Genomic DNA, 24402 nt, shown 5'->3' on the forward strand with positions numbered 1-24402 from the left:
GTCCTGCGCTAGCACATTGTCACAGTGTTTTGGGCTACAAACGCTACAGAGGATGTGTTTATTTTGTTTAAAAAAAAATTTGCATGGGAATTTTTAAAAAGTAAGTAGAAACAATTTGCAATAGTCATGGATTTTGGAAAAGTATGTTTCTAAAGAAAATAACTATTTTCCTATCCATAATTATAGTGAAGTTTCCATTTGCATCAAAGAGTTTTCCCTGAAAACTGATTACATACCTTTTGATTTTGGTCCAGATCTGACTTGACAGCAGAGTTGATCCCTTAGTCATACAAACAGTCCCATTGTTATTTCTGTAAAGGAAGCAGGTAGAGAGTGCTAATTTTAGCACATTAGCAAGCTCTATTTATGCAACATGAGTTTACCTTTTGCTACCTTTCTTTGGACTAAGGAGAATATTTCTACTGGGTAACTAGCAGATGATTATGTTGAAATACAACTTTATAGTCAATACACTTGCAATGAATATTAATGGGACTTCTGGCATGCAAACAAGTATTCCTGAGAGTAAGGATTGGGCCCAGTATCCCTTTAATTTTTTCTTTTCTATACAAACATATGCAAGTACAGTGCCCTTCAACTGTTTTTGGCACATCCTGCACACTTTTTTTTAAATGGACCAACATGGCTACAACAACACTAAATAATATGTACAGGATATAGGGCCCAATCCTGATCTCATGGATATTCCTGGTTAAATGCCCATTGACTTCAGTGGGACCAGGATTGGACCATCCATTCCTGTGTATGCAGGTAAATGTTATGCATTTTAAAAGAACTTCAGAAATATATATATGTGATAGACTAGAAGTGACTTCAAATGAGTTGTTTCCATTTGTGGTGAATATTACACAGTTCTTAACCTTCTGTAAAAATGGTCTTTTATGTAAAAATGAAGAAAAAATCAAGATAATTATACATTCTTTTTTTAATAAAAGAAAATCCTACATTTAAGTAATTTTAAAGTTCTCCACCATAGACTAACCAAGGCCGGGATAGGCAAGTGATAACCAACACTGAAGGAATGCCTATGACTGTCTGTCATTTTTCCACAGTGGTATGAGTTAACGTCAGGCTCTCAAGTTTAGCTATGAACTGTAGTTCTTTTACAAATGGTTTTTACAACGTTATTATTTAGTTTTATTTAATCTGCATAATAGTTCCCAGGCTCCTGTAGAGTACAAAGTTCTATCCAGGAAGAGCTTTGCTGATAATGGCACCTCCCAAACTCTGCTCAATGTCCACAGCTGAATAGTTCCCATCGTCCCTTTCCCAGCATGAGAGAAGACAGCAAAGTCCAGGCGTTGCTGCTTTCAGGAGCACCTCTGCCAGGGATGGGATGCTCTTCACCATCAGCTTTTGTTAGAGATGCTTAACATATAATGTTCCTAGGGTTTGATTTTTTTTAAAATAAGATCATGGTGTAGAAAACCATTATTTTGCAGCCCTTTCACCAAAGATCCCAAAGTGGTTGCACAACCATTAATTTGCTAAGCACCCTCACTCTCCTATAAGATAGGCAAGGATTGATATTTTACAGCTGGAGCACTTGAGGGACAGAAACATTGGGCTAATTATTTTTCAAGTGGCCTCTGATTTTGGGTGCCATATTCTTTAGAGTACATACCTCACGTCTGATTTTCAGAAGGGCCGAGCAGCTGCAGCTTCCACTGACTTCAAATGGAGACATGAGTGCCTAGCATCTCTGCAAGTCTTGGCCTAATTCCCTCATTCAGCATCACCCAGGAAGTAAGTAGCATGGTTGTAAGAAACTCAGACCCACTGGCTCCCAGTCCTTTCCTCTAATGCTACAGGGAAGCAGGGTTTTCAATGAAGATCTGTTAAAAGTGTTAGTCACCTAGATGCCAACAGGACTGGGGGAAAGAGGGAAGAATCATAAGCTTGGACTTGTTGTAATTCGTGTGACATCATCCCAGTGAATTGCCACTTTATTTTTTTACACAACCTATTTGTTACATTGAAAAGCCACGAACAAAAGACAGAAAATACTCTTTGTGTGGACAATGAATCTTTCTTTTGATTTCATGAGAGGCATAAAACAGAAGTGGCAAAGCCATGCATGGGACGTGACAGCATTCATCCCTTGATTGGGGTGAAAAGCATGTCCATCGCCCATGCTTGGAGCAGTCTTTTGGTGCCAGTATTTTTTTTTAAATGGCATGCCATATTGCAAACTGTTACACTACTGTCTCTCCTCCTGGCAGCTGGCTGTGCAGGTACCCAAGAGAATTCCACAGGTGATTTTGCATGGCGTGGGGCAGTATGGAATGTTGTCCTGCCACAAATCACCATTGTGTCTAGTTGGGTTTGATGCAGGAGTGAAAGAAAAGGTCCCCTTTTCCCTCTGATCCGTAAGCACACACTCACACACGCTTCATTTTAGTAATGAAGTAATCCCACTGATGTGAATGGGACCGCTCACGAGCTAAGACATGAGCCTGGACCTCATGGTGTTCTGAGTTTGAACAGCGCCTAACACAATAAGGTCCTGATGTGTGACTAGGACCCCTGCATGCTATGCGTAATACACATAATACATGTGTTGTGCAGAGTTGGGGTCTATGTAGATTTTGCAGTTGTTATGTTATTGTTGAATCTTACACTTTTGGGGAGGTGTCAAGAAATCCAGAACCAGGCCCTATATTTGGAGCGGGAGTGGAAGCTCATGCAATAAAGGGCTATGCAGCCTTGCACCTCTAGGGGGCTCTTCTGGACCCTCGCCCAACTCTATAGTCACAACGTCACCTTCTGGTGGCTGTTTGGAGGCCTTTCCCAAACAACGGGTTGCTCTGTGTTGCAGCTGTTCCTGGATAATGGTCCACATCACAGAATGATCCCCACGAGTGATGTTGATTTGGCGATCTCAGAAGAGAGGCCTAAGGCGTGTACCTGAGTGACCTACCCCCTCACCGATGCAACTGGTGCCTCTGGGTGAGGTGGGCTGGCCTTCAGGCAGCTGTTTCCCATGATCTGCAGGTTCTGTAGATAAACTGGAGCTTTCATCCTCCAGGGCTCCCTCCTTCCCCAGCGCTAGATGCAGCGGAGAAGGAAAGGACGTAGGAGAAATGCTGCTGACTGTGAGAGCTCTGACCAAGTGAAGGAAAATTCAAAAGCCCTCAGAGATCCCACTAAACCTCTTTTCACTCTTGTCTCAGACAAACATCTAACGAGATTTACATTTTTTTTTCTCTTGTTTCATCTGATATTTCTCTCATCTGACCTTCACCCATCTGGATTTTGGATAGATCCAAACTGTGTGAAATCAATGCAGTAAATCATAGAACTGTAAGAGTGAAAGTCCTGTCCCCTGCACTCACAGCCGGACTAAGTATTATCTAGACCATACCTGACAGGTGTTTGTCCAACCTGCTCCTAAAAATGGTGCTACACTCACTGACACCAACTGAAGATGTCACCCATGTGTCTCTTTCATGGACATGCTAAAAAGAGCTGGAACCAAAGCAGGGGGAAACATTCTGAATCACTCCACTGAATCCATATCAGAGTCTGGTTATCCAAAATTCAGCTTAGCTCCCCATCTCCCCCTTCTTCCAACCAGACTCCTACTCTCCTGTCCCCTTCCCCATGGAAATATACAATGGAGGAGAGTCATAAACAGCAGGGTGAGATCCTCACCATTGCACCAGCTCTTTGACACCAGGGCAGGAGAGGTGGAAAGGGGCCCTAAAAACCCTGCCTCCAGGTGGGGGAGGTTTCCCCGGGGAAGCACTGCAGAAGGCAGCTATGAAGCTGTCCTTAAGGTACCCCCTCACAAGCCCTGACCCTTAACTGTGCTTAAGCAAGACAGAACATTCAATAAGCCCACTGAAGGCTCAAGATGGGAACCTCAACTATCCCTTAGAAAATAAGATTTATACAGCCTTTAAGGAAAGAGAACTGGGTAACAGCATGAACATTGTCCTGTTTAAGGTGACCAGATGTCCCAATTTTATAGGGACAGTCCTGATATTCAGGGCTTTGTCTTATAGAGGCGCCTATTACCCCCCCCACCCCCACCCCCGTCCCGATTTTTCACACTTGCTATCTGGTCACCCTAGCCCTGTTACTATATTGTATGAAGCATTGCCAACCCTATATATTAAAATATCATGAGTCAGGTCCCCAAAATCATGAGGTTGTCTTAAAAATTAGTTTAAAGAAATATTTTGTGGTTCTCTTTACCTGCCATCTGATTTTTGACACTTTAGGATACACTAGGTCATGCTTTCCTGCTTTCCTCTGCAGCCAGCCTGGCTAAAAGCCTTTTTAATATTAAAGCTGAGGTTCTCATGCATTCACATGACTCTGGCACCTGAGGCTTTAAGGAAACAGCAGTCATCACAAGACTTGTGACACAAATCATGAGAGCTAGCAACACTGTTCTCTTTTACTTAATGATTTGTTGTAAGATATTCATCTCCACGTTATCTGCACAGAAAACCCTCCTTCCTCACTCCCCAAACACTTTATGATCTAATTTCATATAATGGTCTGCCCATGAAATATGGTGATTTGTAGAGGCATTTTTCCCCACAGTGAGTGATTTTCAGGTTGCTGAATGTTCTTACGTTTTGTGCCGCACGGATTTGATTTTTGGGATGTTTGATTTCCTCCTTTGAGCCTTCTCCTATTTGGTTATATGCTATTTCAGTGTGCTTGCTCTGGTCTAAGGACCCTATTATTTCCCTGCAATTATTTATCCCAGATGGTGCAACCCTTGTTGTGCTATTCAGAGTTTTTTTTCAGTGAGGTGTTATTCTGAAGTTTTCACACACATGTTGAGATACAAAGATATACACAATGAGAGAAACAAAGGCAGACAGAGTGAAACATGCACACACAAACACACAATGCTGAAGAAAGCCCTCTAGAAAGTTTTGGTACCACGTACGTTGCCCATTTCAGATTATTTATCTCCTTTTTCCTTTCTTTTTCCTCTGCTCTTTCCCTCCCCAGCAGTATAATGGTCTATTCTTAAACCATTGTATCCTTCACTTTTTCCTTATCATAGAAACAAAGTCCTCTGAATAGCCCCCCCAATGTCCTCTGAATAGCCCCCCTCAATCTGTGTGTGTTTGTGTGTTAATCACAAATTTATGATGATGCAGGGAGTTTGGAGTGACAAAGCTAAGCGCATTTTTCTGCCACAAACCGTTGCTTTCAGGGATCATTCCACTTGACTGGCTAAGGAGAAAACTGCTCTGATAGAAACTATGTTATAATAGTTGGGAACTTTATAACAATTCAATACCAACTGAGCTGATTTATTCTAATATGCCGGTGCAGGGAATTGTTATTCACCAAAGCAGAAAATGGAGTTGGCTTTTCAAAAGTTTAAAATCAAGCAGCTCTGAAGTCACCATCTGACTGTTGGGGTAATCTTTTTGGTGGCCAGGCAATCAACTTTCATTAAGGGCCATGCTGTTCTACAAAGCATATAGCACATGGCCAAAATGGAGCCAACTCTTCCAAAATGCTGCTTAAATACTGTTTGTTTTCATTTGGCTGGGGATGGTAAAATTGCACTGGCAAAATATTCTACACAGATGGCCTCGCCTTCCAATCTGGATGTGATGTGTATGTTACAACATACCGTATGTGTATACTTATGTATGACTAGCATCCTTCATTATTTTTTTTGCAAGACAAATTTTAACTGATTATCTCTATTTGTCTACAGCCAGTGTATCATTGGAGGTCAAATGTTTTTGATGGGCTCTGTGTGTGTGTGTGTGTGTGTGTGTGTGTGGGATGAGAAAGAGAAGTGCTTTTTCAAAAGTTTGCCACTGCAGAGAAAATGCCATAACTTTTTTATTTGTCTCTGTAGTGTCATTATGTAATTAAAATGGCTATGTCAGAACAAAACTCTTGCTCAATTAATTTCTACTCTTCATGTGCTGATTATCTTTTTAATTTGCAAAGAAAGGTTTTAGAGTGAAGTCGAGTGCCAGCTGCCCACAACTGAACTATTCACATTTGGAATAAAGATTAATTGCCTTAAGTTGGGTTTAAATGTCACTTATGTAACCTTCCATTATGCTTTTTCACAACTTTAGATGCCAGTATGCTAATAGTCAGTGGTGTGTTTTTGAAAGAGCTATCATTTAAACCCCAAACACCTTTCTGTGTGTCTCCTCTCTTTATTATATCACGCATTCAGAGATAGTTTCAAATCTACTTGTTTGCTTTTTCAAGGGCACTAAATTAAAGATAGGGGCTGTTGAGTTGGGCCGTTCTTCTGCTGTGCTGGTTACAGTGCTGATCAGTTCACTAAATGGGTTTGTATGCTTTGTGGTGAGTCTGCCATGCTTGATGCTAGAGGGAAACCCTGGCATCTTTGCTTGGTTGTTTGATGTTAAAAGAGGCCTTAATGTTCTGGCCCAAATGTAGCACTGCACAATCCCTTTTCCCCACATCTTCACTCCTGGGGGGATTACAAAACCTGGAGTCTGTTGTGACTGGGTAGTATTGGTGCTACCAATGCAGTGTACTTATAGGCAGTCTTGAAATCAAATTAAGACCCTGATGTCAATGGAAGGACTCCAGCTGATTTGCGTGGGTTTTGGATCAGGCCCTTAACCAAATTAAGGGTGCAGGCCGGCTTCATAATTTAATGGCCCTACCAAAGTGATTCCCTCTTGTTCATTTCTACTGAGGGACAGGATGCTCCAAGAGGTAGGATTCCCTGCCTGGATCCTCCTCCCCTCTTGGCAGGGGAGCTGGAACAATGTGTATAGTGGGGGGGCCGAGAGCCATTGAACCAAACTGTAAACCCTGCATATGATGGAAACCACTTCAAGCCAAGGGATGCTGCAGCCCTCCCAGCACCCCTAGTTCTAGCACCTGTGTGGCCTATATATGCATGTCTTTACAGGAGGTAAGGCTGTTTGCTTCCTTGATCGATAATCCCTCCTTGAAAAACTCACCAGTTGCACTGCTGTCTAATGGGTAGGATGGGCCATTAGGCCTGGCAATTGGCGTTTCTCAGCTTGTTATCACTTCTCTGAGCTGCTGTTGCTGTCACTGAGCACAGTGCAGACACCCCAGGGAAAGCAGGAAAAGAGAGACAGCATGGCCTCTCCCCGTCCCCCACCCCAGCCACTGTGACCTACTCCCCCAGGGCCTGATTCTGCTCTGTCAGCTGTGTAAACTAGATGTCACTTCTCTGACACTAATGAAGCTAAACTGGCGTGACTGAGACCAGGATCAGACCCACTTGTTTCCAGAGCCGTCCCAGCAACAGGTTAGCTCTCCAAACCAAAAGCCTTCTCAAGATCATCAGCAAGCAATCCCTGAACCTCAATTAACTCAGGTTCTCCTTAATAGGTCTGCCCCTGTCCTGTCCAGGCCCTCACATTCCTGGTCACCCATGTACAGCAACACACGGCATGTTCAATGAAGTAAAAACTGCCCTTTGCCCTTCTGATCTTCCCTGTTGATTCAATCTGGCAGGGGTAGTTTGGATACACAGGTTGGTTGCTTTCAACATCAAGTTGCATCAGGCCACTGCCTCTCTCCCAACTCAGTATTAAACTTTAACTTCTCTTATCAGCTCCCTGCAGAGAAGCAACAGCCGGGAGTCATAAAGTTATTGACGCTGGCTAGAAATACCTGTGAGATGTGTTTGTTTTTTTTGTTTTTTTTTAAAGTGTGAATGTTTAAGAGCAACAGCTAACTGATAATGAGGAAAGTGACATATGTTGTGGATTACCCAGAAATTAAAAACATCTGTCCAGTTTTGCTTTAGAAAGGAATAAATGACAAGGCTAAAAAAAACCCAAAAACAAAAACAAGTGCTGGATGCTGCCTGTCTTCATACAGGGGAGGAAAGCACAGCAGAGGGTAATAAATAAGTTATTCAATTGCTAGAACGTAGCTGATCTATATGTATAGCTGCACACCAACACACACAAATATTTGTTATGGCTATAAAATGTGTATAGGTAACACTCCCTTTCTCCAGGCCCTTTAATCTCAAAGGGGCAGAATTATACACAGACAGATTCACAAGCTAAATGCAGCCACCTCTAGAGAGGAAGAGCTTGTAGCCTGCTACCAAACAGCAAGTTACCCAGCAGTGGAGAGGGAAGAAGAGAAGAAATTTTAGCTGAGGTCACCCAGGCAACCCCCCTCTTATGGAAAGCGTCTGGGATCTGACAGGAGCATAGAGGTGCCTCCTGAATGATTCATGGTATTAATGTTTTATTTTACTACCTTGCTATTGAGAGTCTCACACTGGAAATTGCATGCTAACCAATGGATCTACCTGGAAGGATGAAGACCTGAACTAACGCTGTCAAGATTCAAACCTTGGTTCCAGGGAGTCTGAGTATTCAAACCGCTTCATACTCAGGCAACTAAACTGAGCCCTGTATTTTATGAGCATGCACCAGTTGATCCCTTTGAGAGTACAACCCTGGAGACCCCCTTGTGTGTTTAAAGACTTACAGCGGAACCCACTGCTAGTGAACTCAGATAAGCACCATTTCATTTAGAATGAAGCCAACTAAATGGCCCATAGCGTTCCAAGGCATAGCAACGTGCACATTGAAATCCTGCTTTGCAGCGTTCGGTCCTACACTCCCTGCTTGGAGCTCACTTTCCCCGGCCTGAGCCAGGCCTGGGGGCCATGGACCAGGGAGCCGATCCTGTAATTGGATCCATGTGGGCAGACCCCAGTCCTATACAGAGTCCTATGAAATCAATGGGCATTCCATGTAGTCTATGTAGATCTAGCTGTAGGATCAAGTTTAGCTCAAAAGTCTTCCCCAGGAATTGAAATTAGAGGGGGTATTGGAATTTACAGCGCAGGTTGCAAAACGACTAAATTGGCAACACTGGAGCAGAATGGGAGACTTCAGAGGGGTGTAGGGCAATTCTGGAAGACCTGGGTATATATCCCTGCTCTGTCACAGATGTCCTCTTGTACCTTGGATAAGTCACTTAGCTGCCTCAGTTTCCCATCTGTAAAATGGGGACAACAACATTGCCCTCCCTCACAGGGGTGTAATGAGGATAAACACATTAAAAAGTGTGAAGCAGGCAGATACTTTGGTAATGGGAAACCATACAAGCATGTGAGATTGAAGATGGGTTTGTGGGGGGAAAAAAATTAACTCCATGAAAAAGCATTTCTATGGAGAATTACTTCTTTCTCATCCCTCATGACATATGTTGCATCTGGAAGGTGTTTTCAAATCAGCAAGGGAAGAAATGAGACCAATCATTTGAAATCACAGCTATTCCAGACATGTGTATTATTTTACTTGAGCAGATCAGATAAAGAGTTCCCAAGCCCACAAACTTTTTCAGTCTTCAATAATTTTGGGGGGTTAAAAAGGGGAAATTTTTTAAAAGCAAGCCTGAGTATTTTGCTTGTGTGGCTACCTAAAAAGCTGAGCAGTGCTGTCATCAAGAGATGAGAGGGGGATGATGTGTGTTGGGAAGGGAGGGGGATTGGACTGAGGGATGTCAACAAAAAATTCCTGGAAACGTTTTATGTAGGGTTTTGTTCAGGGGAGGTTTTCCACAATACATTTTGACGGTTTTGAAATTGGCCCTGTGTAGGCCAACAATGAGGGATAGTGGAGCTTACATAGCAGAAAATCCATACTCTCCAGACACCTGCTTACCACAGAAGAATCACAAGATATTGACCTTCAATTCAGCTTGCAGTATGAGCTGATTCAGGGAGATAAGGGGAACTAATCTGTCAGTCTTCTCAGGCTCTTCTTTATTGACTAACTGACAGTTGGTTATTTCAGCTTCAGCTACGCTGTGGTAACACTGAAAAATATGATTCAGACACCTATTGGGTTTTTATTGCAAGTTAGATAGAAACCCTTCTGTTAAAGAAACCTCCAGAGCAACAGCTGTGTTTTGGGTTAAAATTGATCTGCTGTATTCCCAACCTTCCAATGGTTACCTGACTGACAGATACAAAGTTAAACTTTTGACCACAGGTTGCTAGTTTATAATTTCACTCCAGCCTTATGACTAATATATTTACACACACGCACAATCTGGAAACACTTAGAATTCACACTGCACAGAGACCCACGCAAAAATATGCAGCCAATGGATATTTCATGGACAGAATGAAAGCTAATCATAAATCAAGTTCTTACTGAAACCACAACTCAATTCTGGGTTTCGAATTTGATTTTTCTATGGAATAAAAGGAAAGCTATCTAACAATCAGATCTTTTATGGAACTTTGCAAAGGAAGTTTATTGCTGGCACAGTAAATATCTTTTAGTTACTCATTACAACATCTCAGCTGGGTGCCCTGCTGCAAGGAGATGTTTTACAAACAATTATTTGAACACCAATTCACCCAGGCACTAAAAAGCAATTATTTTATAGTTTTTGTTACTCCATTTCCCCCAAAGTACTTTATGCAGTTGAAGTTGGTTTATGCAATAAATGGACAAGGTTCAAAAATGTGATTCCTCTGAACTTTTTAACCTTATACAAAGGAAAGAATTCTAAGAGCAATGGATAAAATTCAATTAACTGAGATGACAGAAAATAATCTACTAAGCGAATACATCAGGCAATGGGAAGCTTTCATACCTTTCAAAAAGGAAATAACCTATTTCTTTCCTTGTTATCTAATGACACAGGAGTTTATTTCTCCAGAAGCAGTTACAAATCTACCTAATGGGGCCTAAATACTGTTGCCAAGCAATTAGGGTTTTTATTGTGTGGTTAATTCCTTCATTTCCTCAGTTGGTGATAATCATTACAAAATATAGTACTTACAAGCTTTCTCATTTAAGAGCATGCATGCACAAACACACAAACGTGATTTATATCTTACCCCTTACGTATACATGTACGAGGTTATCTAGAAACAGAGTATGTATATCTCTAATAAGTTGGGGTAAATTTACTGTCAGATAATGAGACCTATGTTGCAAAATATGTAGCTTGAAAATATTCAACCAGCTCCTCAGCTGGTGTAATCAGCATAGCTTCGATGATTTCAACCGAGCTCCTCTGTTTCACCTCAACTGAGGATTTGCCCTGTTATTCATGAGTTATTTATCAATCCATTCACTCGTGTGTTCACGTATGTTGTTTGTACTGAATTAGGCTGATCCAGTCCTCATTTAAATTAAAGGAAAAGATTCCCATTTTCTTCAATGGAGCTGGGTCAAGCTCTTTATGCCTAGGCTCATACATGATGGAGGGAGAAAAGCCCGTTCAATAAACATACAGTGAAGAAGCTGCACCCGACGGTACATAATATTTATTTGATCCATAGTTTCAGTAAGGTTGACCTACAAATGATTTGTACATGTCATCACCAGAAAACCAAAATCAAAATACAGCTCCAGAATATATTCATTTGGGGTGTATTCTATTTCTTTTTAAGCACACCAGATAACAAATAAAAAGCAGATTTCTAATGCATGGTTTGAATTTTTTATCCAGCATTTGGCATCAGTTCCTGTTTTCTCAAATACATTTGCTGTTCCTTCCTCTCTAATCAATCAGGTAATAAAAATAATAAATCTGTTTTTTGAAGACATAGTCCAGGGATGGGAATTCTTTGCAGGCGGGGATGGTAGGAGGCCTCTGATGCAGTGAAACATAGAGGCTGTGTAAGAGGACTCAGCAACATCTGCATCTGATGCACAAGGTAGCTAGGCTTCATGCAACCTCTGCCTAAACCAGCCCTAAAGCCAGATTTGAGAGCAGATTAGGGCAAGGCCAGGACACACCTACTAGACCCATGATTAAGCAGATCTAGTGGAAAACATCTGGGTTTTTGTTCCACCTCTGTCACAGGCTTCTTGTGTAATCTTGGACAAGTCACTCAGGCTGGGATGGGAGTTGGTGCTGGATGCCTTTACATGCCTAATCTCTATGTGCCTCAGTTTCCTCATCCGTAAATAGGGAGCATTATACTTCCTACCTTACTGACATGATGTGAGGATAAATCCAGTCATGTCTGTGAGCTGCTCAAATGCTATGGTGATGACAGCCATAGAAAAGCCCATACAAATAAGCATTACTATATAATACAGCCACATTATTATTCATGTCATCTATGGCAGAGCCTTGTGGTAAATACATTTATCACACCCCATTGATCATCTCCCTGCCCGCTCATCCATCTGCTTAGGAGTCCAATCAAGCTATACAGACCTACATCAGGTCAGGATCTGGCTCTTTGTTATCAACACAGTCATTAATGGGTGACATGTTTCTGACATACAGGATGACTAACCAGGCAGTAGGCAGCTGACCAGTTCATTTGCATCCTCCAGTCCTATTGGTTAAAATATAATGAAAGTTGTTCCAGACGTAACACAAATGAATAACAATTTTGTTTAGTTTACATAGTGTATTTTAAAAAAATTAACCATATTGTCTATTCACTTTATCTAAGGCGATATGAATTGAAGCTATGCTGATTTACACCAGCTGAGGATCTATTTTACACTTTTAAAAAAAACCAAACAATGTTACAAACAGAATATCCCATTCCAGGGCACATGGTTGTGTGAAAGTCACACTGTGGGGTGCTGGAGGCATGAAGATAGATGCAAAACAGCTGACTGCCCTGTTATGCGTAGTTCCTTACCTATGTAATTGCATTGACTGATGGAGACAATCTGACTGGCTGACAAGGATCCCAAGCTGTGTAATTGTAAGACTAGACCTGCATTGGTTTCAGCTCATTAATCAAAACATCATCATAATTGTTTTGGTAAAATAACCATTTTATATGCACAATGATACACTTCAGGGTGTGCGATCACTGTGTCGTAGACACACTTCTCAGGTGCCGGTAGCACTTGAACGTTGACCTTGCTCCTCACGATTCATCTCAGACATGCATTTATGACATTACAGCTGAACACTCAGAGCCAAACCCTTTTCACCTAGCTCACAGAAATAGTTCCAGACTACTCACTTGAGAAAAGTGAGCAGAACTTGTTCCCCTGGCGTGTATTGTGGGTTAAATATTAAACACGCACGTGCCAGGGGCAGTTCTGCCTATGAATTGAGAACACTATTAGGCCCCTCGTGTGTTCAAGAAAAGTCACATGAAATATTTCATGAACCTAATTACAATATTGATAAACGGAAACAAAGGTAACAGCTCTTCTAAGACAACCAGCTTGATCTGAGACCTCTTTATCATTCTGGAATTGAGAAATTGTTTCCCAACATGTGTTTAATTGTAGCACTGTTGTAGGTTGGTTGGTTTTTTAAATAAGACACTGAAAGAAATTCTGTTGGGTTGCCATTCTTTTTAAACATCATTGCACTTTGGTAACAAAGTAGCATGAATAAAAGGCATGGTAAATATGAAGGAGATAGAACATTTATAGTCATCCTTGAAGATCCTTCTACAATGAAGTATTTAAATAACAATGAATTAATCATATTTTGGAATCTGTAAATATAAAAGCTTAAGTGCTATAATGAAGAATAGTGATAGGTTCAGAATTGTTATTAAGGTCTTTTTATATAAAGACATCCTTGGCAAGGCTGAGTGAAATCATTCTGCAGGGACTGAGAATATAAAAGAGAACAGAACTGAAAGATATTAGCATCTTGGGGAAAAAATATCCTGTTCTGACTTTTCCCTCCCTCTTTTTCCTCCTTTCTCAATATAATCTGAATGAAATACAATATGTGGAGCAATTGCATATGAGGTGTCTCCTGCTCTAACTGATTTCTACATCCATAAATATGTCCCTATACTGTGACAGATGTACATACACAAATAGGGTACATATATCCTAAAGTGACGTACATGGATGAGTGTGCGCTAAATGGGGTGTATGAGCACTTTAAGACTATGGAAGAAAGACCTCTAAGGGGTTTTCCTGCAAATACAGATCCAAGGAACAAAAGAGCTAGCCGCACAAAATCTCATGGTCTTATCCCTTTTAGGTACCATTACAATAGGAGATACCCAAGGGCTTTTTGATTTAATAATTAGTCTCATGTCTAGCATGCTCTCCACCTCCTCCTGAATTTGCCTTTGCATTTCTCCTTTAGCACAGTAGGTTCTGCCAGGGGCAGGATGTGGCCGTGTAGTTTCCATCCTCTATTTTGTTAGTTTAACCTGTCCGGTTGGGAAAGACCTGGCTGTGGTATTTCAAGAGGGCCAACGTTGCCTGCTTTGGGTCCAAACCCTCCCAAATCTCCATGTTTTCCAGAGGAGCCTCTTCCTTACTCTCCGTGAGCCTCCCCCAGACAGCCTGACATAGCTCACTAAGATTTCCTCCTGCTCTCTTCTGCCTCTCGGGCACCTGTAGTCGCATTCACAGTGGAAAGTGGAGGTGTGAATCCTGTGGTTTCCTCAAGTTTGGGGCAATTTAATTGAATACAGCCAGGAGCCACATATTTATGGCAAATGACCTGCCTCCCCTTTTGGCACCCTTTTGGGTTTGTGATAGGGTGTTCTCCCCACACTGGCTTTGGGAGGGCTGAGGTAGGCCAGGAAGGCCCAGTCAACCAATTAGGCTGAAAGCTGGGGGGATTTGGGGGTGAGAGGAAAGCCTTAGTTAGGAGGAAGCTCACTTGAACAGAGGTGGGCAGGGAAGCTGGCAGCAGCAAAGACTGCTGGAAGGAAGCTTGCTGTCACCCTGTGTTTAGTAGTGAGGGAAGGAGGGAACCTAGGAGTACTCTCCTAGGGGCCTGGCAAGGTGAGAAGAGAAGAGGGTATCCCGAAGAGAGCAGGGTGGAAAAAAGACCCTGTGGGATGCAGGGTAAGAAGCAGCGAGACTGGCGACTGAACAGGCCTTGGTTGCATGTGGTAGGGTCCCTGGGCTGGAAGGAACCCAGAGTAAAGAGCAAGCCCAGGTTCCCCTACCTGCCACTGGGGAAGTGGTACTGGCAGAGTAGTGAGCTGGAAGACTGCCTGGGTCACTGTGGGAGTGACAGACACTTCGAAGGACTGTACCCTGGAAAGGGGGGAATGCTGAGTGACCTGGCCAGAGGGCTGAGTCATGCAAAGGCAGCTGCAGCTCCTGGAGCAAGAGAGGGGCTGTGTGGGAGAGAGAGAGAGAGAGAGAGAGAAGGGGTTTCAGCCTCATGGAGCTAATCCCCCGAATGGCCAGAAGGAGGTGCCATTCCAGCTGTGAGCAAAACATCCTGTCACTGGAATTTAAGCCGTAGGCTCTCCTGGGGTTTTTTATCAAAGTTGGAGTTAGGTTTATTTCCAGTTACCTCTTAACCTGGGTGACATGAGGATTTTTCCCCCGGGGACATTCCTTCCACCCCATGGGCCCTTGATTCAATTTATTCATCCTCAGTTTCTGACACCTTTAAGATAGTCAGGGATGCAATCCCATGCTCTAGGCAACCCCAAACCTCTGACTACCAGAAGCCAGAAGTGGAAGATAGGGGTAGATCACTCAAGAATTACCCAGTACTGTATACTCCATCTGGTACAGGCCACTGTTGGAGATGAGATACTGGGCAAGATGGACCATGGTCAGACTCAGTATGGCAACTCTCATGTTCTTATTCAGCCCCCTGGCAGTTGGGAGGCCTTAGAGTCCCCCATGTACCCTTTCCCATATGTTGTCCTATAAAGTCTGTGGGACTATAGTATGATACCTATAGGACTCGGACTTTCAGCTTTGGGGAGTTTCTCTCTCATTGCATAGAAGTCACAGACTGGAACTGGGACCCATGATAATTAGGCCAACCATGTATGACAATGTTGATCCTGGCTAATAGCCATTGATAGACCTATCCTCCATGAACTTACCCATTTCTTTTTTCAACCTACTTATATTTTTTGGCCATCACAACATCCCATGGCAATGAGTTCCACTGGATTGTTGTGTCAATGTGGAGGGCCCATAATTGGCAGGGATTTTCAGTAGGAGATGGAACCCATGTGAGTCTTGCAGAATAATCAGAAAGACACAACTCAATGACCCTGTCACTCCCACAATATTACCTGGTAGGTGTTGTGTGTATATGTAATTAGTGACTAGATGCATGTATACATATAGGTTCATGTGTTCATGGATAGGTGCAAGTACTATAATTGATTACAAAAATATTATATTTGAACGCCTAAAAAACAACTAAACAATCACTGCCACATATGCAATTAGTAGTAGTAGTAACTGTATTCTGGTGGTATTCAAAGGACTCAAATGGGATCACAGACTGATTGTGCTGGGTACTATACAACTAGAAAAGAGACAATCCCTGGCCCAGAGGTCTTATCATCTGCAAGACATTATAATAAAAAACATCTAATAGCATATAGCCTTAAAAATCAGATCATGGTACCCATACTCCCCTTGAGTAGGACGTTGCTTCACAAATGTTTTAATTGGTTTCAGTGTGAATGGATATGGAACAAAGTGTTACTCAAGGTGAGTAAGGGGTTTGCAATCTGGCCCTAAATGAGGGAATTATACAAACATACTCTGTCTACGGTTAGGTTTTCAGAGTATGCAGCGTTCCGAAAACTTATAACTAGGCTCTTTTGTAGGAAAAGCTTCTGGGGATGACCTACTGCTTCAAAGCGAAGAAAGAAAGAAAGTTTCTTTCTTTTTTCTTTCTAATGGTCTGATGTTACAAGATGCTGAGCATCTCCTCTGATGTTCTGAGAATCTTCTGGGCTCTGGAGTCAGTGGTGTTCAGCATTTTGCAAAAAGCAGCTCTTCACAGGAACAGGTCCTTAATGAGAAGACAGGAAAAGGCATTTGCTTGAATGGTAAAATTGGTTTTGACACGAATGATGAAACTCCATGGGGAAAAGATCATTTCAGAGCATGACTGTCATATTTGGGTTGATTTCTTTGTATGAGTGGACACACGCTCCCATATGTGTATGTGTAAATATCCTGTCCAGGGCTAGTCCAATAGCCTTTATAGAGAACATTTGCTGCTAAAATCCTTAGCCTCATCTACCAGTTGGGGGCATGTGGAGACAATAGAAAAGCTCTCACAGAGCAGCACAGACTCTCAGTACAGCCAAAGTACAGTGCTGCTCTGTGAGAGCTTTTGCCTCCACAGCAACATCATTAATTACCCAGGGCATCTCCTAAAATGTTTCCATTTTCAAACAATAAAAACAAAGGGGATTTTTTAAAAATTCTCATTTAGTTAAATCCAGAATCTTGTCTGGATCACAACAGGGAATATGACTGTGCAATTCTCAGCTATATAGGTGGATAAACGTTATCCTTACTTCAATACTTAAAGAATTGTCTTTTACAGCTGGAAATGTTGGGAAACAGCCACTCTAGAGAGCTCTCAGCTGGTGTAAATTGCTGCCACTCCACTGATTTCAATGGAATGATGCTGATTTACTCCAGCCTAAGGATCTAGTCCTGACCTGATTTTGTTTCATAATGGCAGCACATTATTAGCTTTTTAAGTTGCTCTGGAAATAAAGAGCAATTAGTAAGAGATGTTTATTAAAAGTAACTGTAAATTAGGTGGTCTTTGCTGAAATAGGCCATTTTAATCTTTCAGGGCCAGATCCTCACCTGGCATCAGTTGGCCTATTTCCACCTAAATATTTTTGTTTGATGGAAAGATAAAAAAGCAGTGCTGCCAAATTAAATTTTTTCAGGCTGATGATTAGAAAACAAATTTGTGAAAGAGCAGAGCAGGTGAAATTGCCATAGCATTCTGAAGTGAGCAAAAAGAAATGAAATTCATTAAATACTCAGCCACCTGCTTCTGTACCACAAACACTTCACTCCTCCAATACGATCTTAAAATCAAACAAAGAGCCTATCTGAGATTTACAAGGCACCATCACTGAAAATATCATCCTTCAAGTGCACCAAAATGTTTTAAATATCTGTATTTAAGAAACTGTTTAAGAGGCAACTTCAGGCCCTGATTCAGCAAGGTACATGCCTAGTTTGTACTCTGGTTTCTCTTCAGATTGTATAAATCTTTCGCCTTTTACTAAAGATTTCCATGGAGAGGAACATTTATGAGTAGTTTTTTGACCCAATTTTTTGAGTAGTCTCGTTGATTTCAGTGTAACGTGATTAACATTAGGCATGCAGTTAAGTATCTGGCTGAGCTGGGGCCTTAGGGGGGTATGTCAACACAGCATTTTGGAGCTTGTGGGTCAACAGACTGTGGGCCTCACATTAGCACTCTAAAAAGAGCTGCATGGACAGCACTCTGAAGTTGGAGCTTGGGCCCTGAAGCCCACCCCTCTTCACAAGGCTTCAGAGCCTATGTTCCCAGAAGGACAGACTGGTTTTCCCACAATTCACTGGGAAGATTCATAGAGTGGCTGAGCTTCTGCTGCACAAAGAACCCGGGGAGGCCACCCCCAGGAGTCCTGCCAACACTCCTGGGTGAGGATGGCACCAACAAAGACATGGTAACTTGCGTATGGCTTTGCAATTGGCTGCTCATACCTGGGTAAGGCTGACCTTGGTGCCACGCAGCGAAGACACACCCTAATAGAATATGGTATCAACGCTTTGAGGTGCTGAGCATCTCCTGGGAGGAGCCAAGTGCTTTCAGAGCCCAATGACTTCAATGGGATAACTTTCTCACTGAACTTTCATTGCCCAAAACCAATCTCTCGTCCTTATATCAACCTATTTCTAGGTCTCACAAAGACTTAGGGCATACCAGAAATGCCCTCTGGGTATCTAGTCAGACTCTTTGGAGAATTTCCAACCCCCTATTCCTTTATTTTCAAGTCTCAAACCTTTTGATCCAGGTCTGCAACCTTTACTGATGGAAGCAATCCTTACTCACATGAGTAATCCCATTGTTCATTCACGGACAACAGTCTGCAGGACCACATGGGCAGTCCTCCTCACACGAGCTGTAGGCTGTTAAGATGTTACTCTCACTATTTGTACCCTTGGAGTGCTTGTCCGAAGTAGGCATGTCTTTCAGAGAAAATAAGTTAAAAGCTCCGAAGTGACAAAATGGTAGTTCAAGCCACATGTCAGACCCAAATTAGCTATAAGATGGATACAGCGGGTATAAATAGCAAAATTGTTTAACCTGGCCCGATTTGGTATTTAGTGTGGGAACTGGATGGCTGTAATTTACACTGCTTTAGGAGTGACTATGCTAAATGCCCCTAAGCATGCCCAGTGTGAATCAAATATTCCCAGAATTCCATGTAGACTCAAAAAGAAAAGGAGTACTTGTGGCACCTTAGAGACTAACAAATTTATTTGAGCATAAGGTTTCATGAGCTACAGCTGAGCAGAAGCTTTCATGAGCTACAGCTCCCTATCTGCCTGCTTCGGAAATATTTACTAAAAACAACGGGGATTCAAACCAAAGTTACAGCAATTACTCCCTCCAAGCTCAACAGATTTACAAAGACACCATACTAAAAAGGGGTATCAGCATAAGCAACCAGTTTTCTCGTTGCTATAGGGAGGCCAGAGAAAGCTCAGGAAGTGCAAGTGATGATGATAGTTCATGTGGCAGGTCCAGCAGCATTGCAGATATATAATGCTCTTATATTTTATACTGGAGGGAAAAAAAATAAAGAGCACTTGGCTCACATGGTGCATACTTTTGACAGGTATTGCAACAGCAAGAGGAAAAATGTTACTTAGGATGAAAGACACTTGTGTTTCCAAAGCCAATATGAATGAGTAGGTGATGTGAGCAACTTATAGCTTAAAACTGAAATGTGAATTTTGGGGAAGTATGGGACCTCTTAATAAAATATGGGCTTGTATGTGTCATGGCGACTGATCAAGTGCGGCGCAGGAAGGAAGCTGAATTTACTTTTACAATTGTTTTGCCCTGGGTGTGATGAAAGTCAGAGGCCAAGAAATTGCTCAGAATTTAGCCAATGACATAAATGAAACATACAAAATTCACACAACGCCAGCCTCCCAAAGTAGCTATTAAAGATGTATCCCACAGCTAGTGCAGGCAAATATTCTCTAAGCTTGTAGACATTTATCTGCACTAGTTGGCAGTATTGCATAACTCCTTGTACTTGCACAACTGCACAGCAAATTGATTCCCATTGGAAATGCAGCTAAACATTGGGGGGCGGGGGTGGGATGGGAGGGTTGATATCCTTCCAGCTGGTAACTGGAGTACAGTATAGTATTAGTGCAAGGAAAGTATATAATGCTCTAGCTAAGGCAAGGGTCCAGAAGTCTCAATCAAAGCTTGCTTCGTGGTGCGAGGTGGTGCAGTCAGTAGACCAGGCACCTTCATGGGACTCAGAAGACCTGGATTCTGTTGGCGACTCTGCCACTGACCTCCCATGTGAACTGGGGCTAGACACTTCCCCTCTTCCGTGTGTCCTGCAGTTTCCTCTCTGAAGACAATGGAGCTAGTCAGTTATTGTAGAAGGAATAATCTAGTCATAGAGTAACTGTGTTTAAGGCTAGAAGGGACCACTACATCATGTCTGACCTCCTGTATATCACAGGCCACCACCACCACCTAGCACCGGCACACTAAACCCAACAACCAAAATTAGACCAAAGTATTACAGCCCACAGGAGACTAGACTATTATATGCTGCAGGCAGAGAAGAGGAGGGACTGCAAAAGTGTCCAGGGCCTCAGCAATGGCAGAGAAATGAGTAAATGAGATACTCCAGATAATTGTGGCAAGTTACCCGCTGCAGAGGAAGGTGAAACACTCCTCCCACAAGGTCACTGCCAATCCGACTTGGGAGGAAATTCCTTCCCAACATCTGTAACATCATCGTGTCTGGGAATGAGCCAGAAAGAACCCACCTTGACTCTCAGGACCCTGGTGGAATTTGCAGGGCTGACAGTCAGAAAAACCTTCCTTTGGCTGGTTACATTTCTACAGTTGCTATGAGAGACGATCAATGATGAATCCCACAATGCCATTTTTAGAGTCACTTTTCAGCGTTTCAACTGTTTTCCATAACTTGCCAAAACCAAGACATTAAGCGAAAAAGTCAAACCTCTGTAGTATGGCTTGGGATACATGCAATAGCAGATATCACACTCTAGCAGGCCGCAAACTGTCCTACTGAGAGGAGGGGATCTAATGTGATATCCTTCCCACCTTATCCAGGAGTACGCTAGTTCAGGGTACCTGCCATGGTGAATACATCCCAGCATGTTTGCCTCGTTGGGCACACGGATTTGGATCACCTGGGTAATTGTGTAGTGTTAATATGTTTGCCCCTTTAAAAATCTGGCACAGCATCTCAAGGTGTTGTCTCATAAACTAAGCAGAGCTAAGGCTGGTCGTTACTTGGATGGGAGATCTGGTGTTGGCAACCCAGTAGGTGCCTGCGTGTCAGTGTTAACACAGTTATGGTGTTAGACGGCACTATGCAGTCTTTCCGATGAAGTGTAGAACAGTGGTCCTGACTATTTGATAATTAAAACTCACATGACAATTTGAGAAGGTAAAGCTGTTCTCTTCCTCACCCTTCATATCCTGCCCCAAATCCAGTTTGGGGTGATTGCTCTCTGGCTAACAACCCTACCTGAAGTGTGCTGAATTCCATATTCCTCTTCCCTTCCTAGCCTGAACTATTGTGTAGTATTTCTATGCACTGTTAAACAGATGCCATGTTCCACCCTAGAAGTAGCTACATTGACGAATGGGTGAAATGTTTCTATCCACACATCAGTCAACGTGACTTGGGTCAGCAATCACTCAGAACCCAGGTGCCAGGACCTTGCTTGGGGGGTGGGTCCCAAGCCTTGTCATTTTGCAGTGTGGATGCAGCTCAAGTTGTAGACCCAAGTGAGAAAGTCTGCATAGTTCAGTATGAATGCACTAGCACAGCGGTGAGACCCAGGTCCAGTGGTTGTGAATCCAGGTTTACAATGCAGTGTGGATGCTCAAGTGCAGGCTTGGAAACATCAAGTCCACAAGTCCAGGTCCTGCACACGCGGGTTTACAATCAGTGTAAATGTGCCCTTAGGGTATGTCTACACTGCCCACCAGATCGGTGGGCAGCGATCTATCCAGCGGGGATCAATTTATTGCGTCTAGTCTAGACGCGATAAATCGACCCCTGAGCGCTCTCCCGTCGACTCCTGTACTCCACCGCCACGAGAGGTGCAGGCGGAGTCGACAGGGGAGTGGCAGCAGTCGACTCACCACAGGGAAGACACCACGATAAGTCGATCTAAGTACGTCGACTTCAGCTACGTTATTCAAGTAGCTGAAGTTGCGTAACTTAGATCGATCTCCCCCCGCCCCAGTGTAGACAGGGCTTAGTGACTTAACCAAAGTCACTCAGGAAGTCTCTGGTGGAGCAAGTAATTGAACCTGGCTCTCCCACATTCCAGGCTATAGCCCTAAACTCTAGGCCTTAAGGTTCAGATGTAATGACTATATAGGTGATTTTTCTATTGAGAGCACTGGACATGGTCGTTCTTCCTGGTTCTCAAACTACTAGATTAACTAAGCACATACCTGCAGCAGAATGTGAGTATCTAAGGCTAACTCACCACTCTGTGCACTTGGGAAGCCTCCCCACATGGGGCAAATGGATGAGGTAAGACTTTAAATACTAAGTAATTAACTAATTAGCTGGGTGATTGAGTTCATCAGCTGGAAACAGTTAAAAGAGAGGCAGGAAGCAACTGTAGGTGGAAAGTGTGATGTACCAGAGCAGCATCAGAGCGCGGAAAGGTGAGATTTCCCCAGTGCCCTAGTAGTGGGGAAAGTCTTATGCTGTTGAGGGAAAAAAACATTTGAAATAAAACACTTGATGCCGAACTTGCTGCTGGTGTGTGTGAAAACTGTTTGCAGTAAGAATCCAGGGTGAGGAAACCTTGTCCAATACAGTCTGCTAGAGTCTCCTCGAAGGGTGTCCTTGAGTCCAGACTAGACAAAGGAGTCATGAAGGCAGGGAATGGTGACTACATTACAAAATGACTCTTGTGGGTATATATAGAGAGCCATCTCTCTTCTGCATGGATTCTCGTCTTCTTTGATGGGTGGTGAGAAACAGGAAAATGTCTGGGCTGAAACTTGTGGAATGTCCTTCTGGAACAGATTTTGCTCCATTTGACTGATGGAAGAGGCCCTGGAGGTTTTTCACCTTCCTCTGCAGCGTGGAGCACAGGTCACTTGCTGGAGGATTCTCTGCACCGTGAAGTCTTTAAACCATGATTTGAGGACTTCAATAGCTCAGACATAGGTGAAAGGTTTATTGTAGGAGTGGGTGGGTGAGGTTCTGTGGCCTGCATTGTGCAGGAGGTCAGACTAGATGATCATAATGGTCTCTTCTGACCTTAATATCTATGAGTCTATGAGACTGTAGAATAGGCAGACACCCCGGTCTCCTAACCCAATAGATGTCCTGAAATTTGCATGGACCTGGAGGCATTTGTGAAACCCAGTTCAGTGTTTCAGCTCTCTCAGTCAGCCCTGCACTCTAGGTGCAGTTTGGCTGTGCTTCCATTATCTGGCCACAGACAGGCCTCACTTGGAGCAACATTAACCCTGGAGTAGATTGTCCACCAAATGCATCCGATGAAGTGAGCTGTAGCTCACGAAAGCTTATGCTCTAATAAATTTGTTAGTCTCTAAGGTGCCACCAGTACTCCTTTTCTTTTTGCGAATACAGACTAACACGGCTGCTACTCTGAAACCTGGAGTAGATAGCCAATCAGATATCTGCAGAGACTGGAACGAAGCATGCATTGCTGCTCCCTAGCTCCATACCTCATGCCTCTGGCCCCACCCTGAAATTCCTCCTGGAGCTCAGGCAGAGGGTCTATGTGATTTCACTCAGGGTAGCAGAAGCATGGTGTGGAGCTAGCTGTCTCCCCTTTCTGCACCTCCACTAATTCAGTCTCTTGTCTGCACACAATGGACCAAATGTGGGTCCCATTGCAGACAACAGCAAAACTCCCACAGACTTCGATGGGATAAGAGCAATGGGAGCGGGGGGGGGGGGGGGAATGACTCGGCGCTCTGATGGCACTTTAGAATCAGAATACAAGTTGCATCCTAATGTGAGAGCTGATTTGCACTTGTACATTATTGTTGTTTGAATATTGTACAGCAGGCAAACACTGTCACAAACAGGGCCAAATTCAGCACAGGTGTAAGTAGGCACAACAGCATTCAGCAGACTTGCACCTGAGGTGAATGTGCCCCATTGTTACAAAACGAAGTCAGAGATAACCCAGATATAAAGCTAGCCCTCATTAATAAATCAAAGCTCTCCCCCACAGTAAATGACCTTTCATGTTCTTAATTCAGGGGATGATCCTTTCCTGGGCACCCGCTTCAAAGGGTTAAGCACCCTCAAATCTTATTGAAGCCAATGAAAAGTGACAGCTCTGAGATCCTTATTGTCAGAGGTGCTGATCCATCCACATCTAGCAGCTTCAGGCTCAGAATTTTTGAAAATCACGCCTCAGGCCCCTTACGGAACCGGCCTTC

At 43.1% G+C, this 24402-nt stretch overlaps 1 long non-coding RNA gene and 1 other non-coding gene across 2 annotated transcripts in view; one reads left to right on the forward strand and one right to left on the reverse strand.

Moving 5' to 3' along the window:
* Positions 1-237: 237 nt before the first annotated feature.
* LOC122459596 overlaps positions 238-24402 on the reverse strand; it is a 47764-nt gene continuing 23599 nt past the window's right edge. The window contains exon 2 of the long non-coding RNA XR_006280396.1: positions 238-311. This is a non-coding gene — a long non-coding RNA (uncharacterized LOC122459596). The remainder of the gene's footprint in view (positions 312-24402) is intronic.
* On the forward strand, positions 17915-18032 carry LOC119854111. The gene has a single exon (XR_005292352.1). It is a non-coding gene; the product is annotated as a U5 spliceosomal RNA (small nuclear RNA).

This window comes from Dermochelys coriacea, chromosome 3, assembly GCF_009764565.3.
Source record: "Dermochelys coriacea isolate rDerCor1 chromosome 3, rDerCor1.pri.v4, whole genome shotgun sequence".
Classification (NCBI taxonomy): Eukaryota; Metazoa; Chordata; order Testudines; family Dermochelyidae; genus Dermochelys; species Dermochelys coriacea.